The sequence below is a fragment of the Corvus kubaryi genome, unplaced genomic scaffold (genome assembly GCF_017639235.1).
Source record: "Corvus kubaryi isolate FWS band 111438036 unplaced genomic scaffold, C.kubaryi_AGA036_p1.0 133, whole genome shotgun sequence".
NCBI lineage: Eukaryota > Metazoa > Chordata > Aves > Passeriformes > Corvidae > Corvus > Corvus kubaryi.
Window position 1 is genome coordinate 33657564 of NW_024580667.1, and position 7625 is coordinate 33665188.

The window sequence follows — 7625 nt, forward strand, 5'->3', positions numbered from 1 at the left end:
ACACAGGACCTAGTGTGATGTGAGATGCCCTGGAATGTCCTGCCTGGATTTCTGCTGCCAGTCCAGGAAGTCACAAGTATTCTGTAGGTCCTGTGTCCTGCCTGCACCTACCATGGCGACTAAAATGGCACCACACACTTGTTTAATCAGCCTAATACTCCTTCTGACTTCCGTGTAATTAATCCTTATTTGCAGGGTTTCCTGTGATCCATATTAATTCCTCCACAGTCAGATGAAAGGTCAATGCTTCACATGGGGTAATTGTAAGGCCATAAGAACACCCTCACAATATATTGTAAAATATTTAAGAATTTAGAAAAACAAACAACAAAAGTGTTACTTTCAGCTGCCTCTAAGAACTGAGCAAAAGTATATCTCCTTAAAAAATTTCTCCCAGCCCTGCATCTCCCCCTAGAATTACATGGGACTTGGAAAGATCTAGAAATAAAATTCAGTGAGGACATTCTAAACTATGTCTATGTAAACAAAGAGCATACAAAAAAGTATTAGTGATAGCTCTACTTGCCCATAATGGACATAATGTAAGATGAATCAATCAATTACCAGTTTCTCTTGAAAGATCATAAATCAGCCTACTACCTTAGATGAAATTTGATTTAGAAAAACATGAAGCTTTAGAAATATTAAATTGAAATACAGGGCATCATCTTTTGGACTTCAATTTTTTGGGGATTCTGCCATGAGGACTGAACTTCTGCCTTTCTAATCACCAATTGAGAAATCTTTTGCAATCACAGCAAATACTTTAAAACTCCAAAGAAAGGGAAGGGAAAGCTCAACACTGAAGAAATTTCTGTTGACTTCAACAGGGAATGGATCAGCTCCTTCAAATGGTTCACTTCCTGGTTACTACATATCTAAGATATTGTTATGAAAAGGTTTCTGTTCCAGACAAACAGAATCCAGTTAATTTCCCTTAGAGCACACAAGGCTCGAGGCAGTTTCTCATTCACTGCAATTCTTCCTGGCCATGAGAAATATTAGCAATTACACACCCAGTGTTTCTACTCAAACAAATTTAACATTGCTTCATATCTTATAGATGTAACTTAATTGCTTCATATATACTGATTAGGTCTGCTGATCAGGTATCATTAAGATAATTTTATACATTCTTTTAAATATGACTACAGACCTTCTGTCTCCTTCTTCTGCAATGAGTTTAAGTATTACTCATTTGGGAGATTTCATCACAGTTTTTAAATATGCTTTCCCCCATCTCAATTCAAACTAGAAGCAAGGAGGTCATATTGAGATGGTAAGGCCCTGATTAAATAATTCGATGGTACAATTAATTCCCCGCAAGTGGAATTAACTGCAGGGGATTAATGAAAATGTCAGGGTTACAGATTTTGCTGGTGATGTGTTTCTAATGTGAGTAGTAAATCTGCTGTAGGTAGAACACAAATTCTTTCCACGAAAGGCTTTTTCTTTAAAAATATACTCTGAACTCATAAAATAAACCATGGCTAGTATGGAAAAATTTTCCATAAAAGTGCACCTACTGAGGAAACAGACAAAACATACAGCTTGTCTAGAAGAACACATATTTCAGGTTTATGATATCCAATGATAGCTAAAAAAAAGATAAAATTATGCACAATATCTAAAAAATGGGCTTAAGAAAAAGATGAAAAAAAGACTGATTTATGGACCATAAATTCATTGCTAGCAATTTAATATGATGTTTGAGGTAAAGCTTATAGGATAGTCTTTAATAATTGTTTGCTGGAAGCTGCAGAGATATGTGCCCGTGCCTCTTACACCCTTTTCTTAAGCACCTACTTGTGTCATTGCCAAGCTAACTGAAGCTCTGAGGTTCTTGTGTTTGCTTCTGCAGTCATTTCCAGTAAACATCAAATCCAAGGAAAAGCACAAGATGCTTTCAAATATTTTGCCTGTTGAAAGGGAAATAGCATCTGAATAGAAGGATAGAACAGACTCTACTGAAATGAACAACATAGTGATGGGAGGACAGGAGAAAATTCAGATAAAATTATTTTGTGAAGACATACCTAGCTGTCTACAGAGGAACCAGTCATCACACAGATGACTTTCTGTCTGTTCTGTACCACTTCACCTGTTCTATAGTGCTTTTCAGAAATCTTCCACAGAAAACATTTAAGACACAAATGAAAACCTGCCACAGTCAGAAAATATAAAACAGCCAGACTGTTTACTATATCAAAATCACAAAGGATATTTGGATTGCCTCTGGAATATGGTCAGACCAGTTTGCAATTGAAGAGAGCATATAATCCTCGAGGTCTTTGCAGTCCCTCAGAAACACGGTGGTGCTACAAAATGTGTAGAGGATTCAGCTGCATGAGTTGGGAGGTGAAGAATCAGGGATGGCTGGGAGAGGAACCTGTGTTCAGGCACTGGTGAGCAGAGAGCACTGGGGTGCCTTGTTCTCCAGCCAGCTGGGCTGCACCAGCTGTACTCATACCATCCACGGGGGCAGTGGGGAAGGATGTAGCAGCCACACTCTCTGTGCTTACTTTTCCCCACTTGGTTCCCTACAGACAGAGCCAGACCACAAGCCACTACTAAGGCTTGTATGGACAAGAAAATAGGCTGGGATCAGGCTCAAATCCAAGCTAACCTGACAGTAGAGATGAAAGTTTAGGCTACCCCTTTTCTAGTAAATAAACTGGGGAGCAGTCTCTGACCCCAAAGCCGAGCAACGCTGTCTCACTCACATGCACAAGGGTCAGCTCTCTTCCCCCACGAGCAGGAAGAACACACTTCTGGCTCTCTTCTGGAAACAATCCCCTTCATCAGCCCTAGCCTGGTGCCACTCAAGAGTGCCACCAGAGCTGAAGCTGTGCCAGGAAGGGTGCAAGCAGTCATGAGACAGCCCTCAAGCTCGCGCCTTCCTCTTGGCTTATTTACTGGTGTAGATGTAACAGTACATGCCCAAACCCATTTTTTTTTCTTTAAACACTCAAAATTGTCCGGCTTTAGCAGAGCCAGAGAATTCAGGGTAAAGACTGTGTATTTTCCCCTATTCTTTCCTTATAGACTTATGGTAACTCTGACTCATGTTGTTAATGATAAATTAAGCTTTAACTAAGTAGATATTTCAGTTAGAGCAATTTCTGCTTCTGTGGAAGAGAGCCCTCATTTATACAAAGAAATGAGCATGTTCATTCCAAAAGAATACTATATCTTTGATGTAATGTTGGGGGTTTTTTTTACAATTTAGTCATGGTGCCATTTACACTGCACTTTGAATGTTACATATTTTTATTGTTAAATAAATTAATGGCTATGAGAGGGAATGAAAGTGATCCCTGGTATTAAGTTCTCAAAGGAGAATTTCTACTTTTTTACTATGTTATGAAGGCTAATTTTATTGCATGAGCTATTTATGTTTAACTGCAGAGAACTACAGGGCCAGGTTCAGAGATTATGTTCTATCTTTAGGCATGTTTTTCAAAAATCTGTGACTCACATGATATTTACTCTGCATGTGCTGTGAGTTCACCCCAGACAGCAACTAAGTCCCATGAAGCTCCTGGCTCACTTTCCCCCTATAAGTGGGATGGGGAGGAGAATCAGAAAAAGGTAAAACTCTTGAGCTGAGATAAGAACAGTTTAATAATTTAAATAAAGTATACTGTTAATAATAATTTATTTTTATCTTTATTGTTATTGTAATGAAAATGAGAGAGAGAAGTGAATAAAACTCAAGCAAAACAAGTGATACACCATATAATTGCTCACCACTCACTGACTGATGGCCAGCCAGTCCCTGAGCAGTGAACATCCCCTCTCAGCCAACTCTCTCCAGTTCATATACTGCATGTGACATTCTATTGTATGAAATATTCATTTGGCTGGTATGGGTCAGCTTTACCAGTCATGCTCCCTTCCTCCCATCTTCTTGTGCATCTCCTCACTGCCAGAGCATGGGAAACTGAAAAGTCCTTGACCAAGGGTAAGCAGTACTTAACAACAACTGAAACATCAGTGTGTTAACAGTGTTATACTAAATCCAAAACACAGTAGTGTTCCATCTCCTAGGAAGAAAATTAACTCTTTCCCAGACAACACCACGACAACATTATAAGAAAGGACACTTGACAGTGGAGGAGGAAGATTAGTGCTGAGAGGATACTCAGTCTGATGCATAAGCACCTTTGCAAAAGTGCAAAACTGTTTGTTGCACTCAATGTTAAACTCTTCGTAAAAGGTACCTGAATTCCAGAGACATATTGCAGTTTTATCTAGAAGCTCCTCAGACAGTTAAGCAACACAAGCATACAGACTCTGAAAGTGCTTAAAACATCATTCAGGTCAGAAAGAAGTTTACCCCAAAGCCCAGCAAGGACCTAGAAATGAGGAAATCCACCACCAGTTGCTCCTCGGGGTCTCAGTCTAACAGACATGTTCTTAGCAAATCTACTTGAGTCCCAGAGCAACCAGGTGTTTCTGCTGGTTTTTTTATATGCAGCTACTGTTGATGACCCTGTTGATTTACTACTTACTACCATCAACTTACTGTTGATTTACTACTTCCTTGTCCTCCTTCTCTCAGTGTACATTAGCCAAATCACCTTTGCTTTGGAAGAGTAGGGGAGGGCAGAGGGACAGAGTTCAATTTCCTCTTCCACCTAAGAAGATTTAAATCCCATTTCCCAATTCCCTAAAGAAATCTCAACCACTTAATTATTTTTATTACACTTGTGCTCAGCACGTATCAGCATCCTTAGCACAGAGCCTTTGAGCCAAGCTGTCCTTGTAGCTCTGCTCTCGACCGGCTTCCACTGTGTCCCTTCTCTGAGGGACTGCATATTCTCAAAGCAGAAGTCCTGTGTTCCAAGCAGCATGAAAACTTTCCCTAGAGGTCATACAACTGCTTACATTCCTGCAAATTATGCAAGAGCACAGAAAATAGTGTGTAGGCATCAGAGCACTGTATGGTACAGTACTGCTCCTAGACTCTCCACCAGAATAATTGGACTGAGCCAGCAGCATATGTGGATTTTGACTTGTTCACAATATTTGATATGTAGGCATTTGTCAAGTCATATGTTTTATCCCCTTAGAAGAGAACATTGATGCTGACGGTGCAGTAACACAGGACTGCGAGATGCCTGAGAGACCGAACAGACACCATCCCCTGCCACTGGGGCTGCCCTCCAGAGAACCTCTTCAGCCAGAGGGAAAGTAACCATGAGCACAGCTCAGCTGGTGGGTTGTAGGAGAGGGCCACGTGGGCAAAGAGTGACCAACACAGCTGCATCCCAGAGGTGTGTGTGTCAACAGCAACCAGTGTGAGCCATGGCACCTCAAGTCCTTACACATTCCAGTCTGTGGCTGGAGATTACCCTGTGCACAAGGAAATGGTGCTAAACGACAAGGTGGCCAGGAAGAAAGTCTGCACAAAGGGTTGCAGTTCATGTCCACTGCTATTTGTTTTTGCAGTACTTACAAGTATTGGCAAAGGCCAGCCCCCAGCACTATGGGGTTGAATCAGGCCCTGTCCTCTGTGCTTTAAGGGTGTACATATGTACACACATATATATACACATAGAGTGAGACAATCTAGACAATCTTCCTTCTGGCTGTGTGGAGGTACCTGGGCCTCCATGTGCCTGAGCACATGCCAGACCCATCACAGATAGCTCTGGTATCCCCAGGAGGTAAATCTTAGATCCAGAAAGGCACTGTTGTACACACCAGCTCTTTGTCAGCAATTGATAGATAAAGCCATGTATTGCATGGCACTTAACAACAAACAATAAGTCTAGACTCAGCCAGGGAGGTGCAAAGAGCACCTCTGTCCTATTTCATGCAGATTGACTAGATCACTAGCAGGGAGATGGGAAAAAAAAGGTTTATCTCTTTCAGAAATACAAGTGTGAATATATGAGTAGGTATAAGAATAGAGGACACTAAAAGGAGAGAAGAGAAATGAGGATGACAGATATTGGTAGAAGTGTGCAAAGCTGAGCAACTACATTAACTATTGATGGAAGTAAAGTCTGAGCAGATAGAAACAGAATGGATATAACACAAGGAAAGCCAGAAATGTTGATTGCAACACCCCAATCCAACCAAGAAGACTTTTGGCATAAAACTGAGATGAGGGATCAGAATTAGCAAGAACAGTTTTTAGAAAAAAACAGGGTGTGGAGCCTTTCATATCGACACTGACAACTGCCAAAGAATTCACATTTTTCAATATTCCTCTTTTTCTCTATGAAAATGTACCATCAAAATTCAGATATCAAAACAGATGACAAAGTAACTGCTCAAAGTTTAATATTCCTTTTGTCTTTAACTACATGCTGAATCAAATAGGGTGTGCCACACACTTTTACCAGTGAGTCCCATCTTTACAACATCAGAGATAAAAATGGCTTTTCTTATCAGATAAATTTCAAGCGAATTGAGACAAGACCTCATCTAAAAGATGCACTTTGGATTAGAAAGTGAGCAATGGACAACTGCTAAACTGCAAAGAATCAAAAGAAAATAACATCCTTCCCTTCAAACTGTACCCTGATAGATATACAAAGATCTGTCTAATTTTGTTGTTTTAAACAAACACTTCAGTCAGTTTTTCTCTGTAACTTTCAAGCAGAGTTTAGTTTTACTCGCTGCAGTACAGGCTCTGTCTCCTCAGCCCACTTTAATTTGTCTGGTTAGTTTACATCAGAAAAAGTGAGATCCATGTTAAGCAGTTTCATGTAGTGCTCTATTTCACTGAATTTATGACACAGACTGAGCTTCCACAGAAAAATGGTGTACTGTAGCAAATATAATCTATGTATTCTTAGGAAAAAGCTTAGAAAGCAGCCTAAGCAAATATAAAATATTTTAGCACCATTTTACTGTGCACTCATTAAGTAGTAGACTGCACAGATCGGTTCTCTCTTTCCTCCCTAACTCTAATATCAAACTTGTGAAGATTGATCTGATTTTTGTGTGGAGAGAGTTTTGCACAGATGATTGGGATTTGTGAATTCAGATTTTAGACTAATTTTAGATCTCAACACAGATAACTGAAATCCTTTATTGCAGTTTAATCAATCCCTTGAAATTTTTGTCTAAGTGATAATGAATACTCCATCTCTTGAAGCACTGTACTAAATCTCATTTTCTGTTCAGAATAGTAGGTTTTGGCTGCAGAAATTTTAATGGAAATTCCACATTCTATGCAACACCACCAAACTAAACAACCTCAATAGTCTTTAAAAAACAGGGATCTGTGGAGTTAAACTCATAGGTCATTTCAGATCTGTCACTTGCTATTTCAATTGGAAAACAATTTACTGTACTGCTGCATTTGTTTTTCCTTCCTTCCAACTAGCTTATATTATTTTGTCTTGTCTCCTATTTTTCATTCTATGTCCTGAAGCTAAACTTTTGAAATCATGTGAAATATTTACACAGAAATCAGAAACTACTGGTATTTAACATGACATATGATGGAAGCAGGAAAACTGAGCTTCAGTTTCATTCTGCGTAATCAATCCCTGAGATCAGATGATTTCACTGCACAGCAGGATGTGCCAGCACAGTGTGTTCAAATAAAAAGAGAAGACCATAAACATTATCTACAGCAAAATGTGTGAAAAAAGTTATCGCTT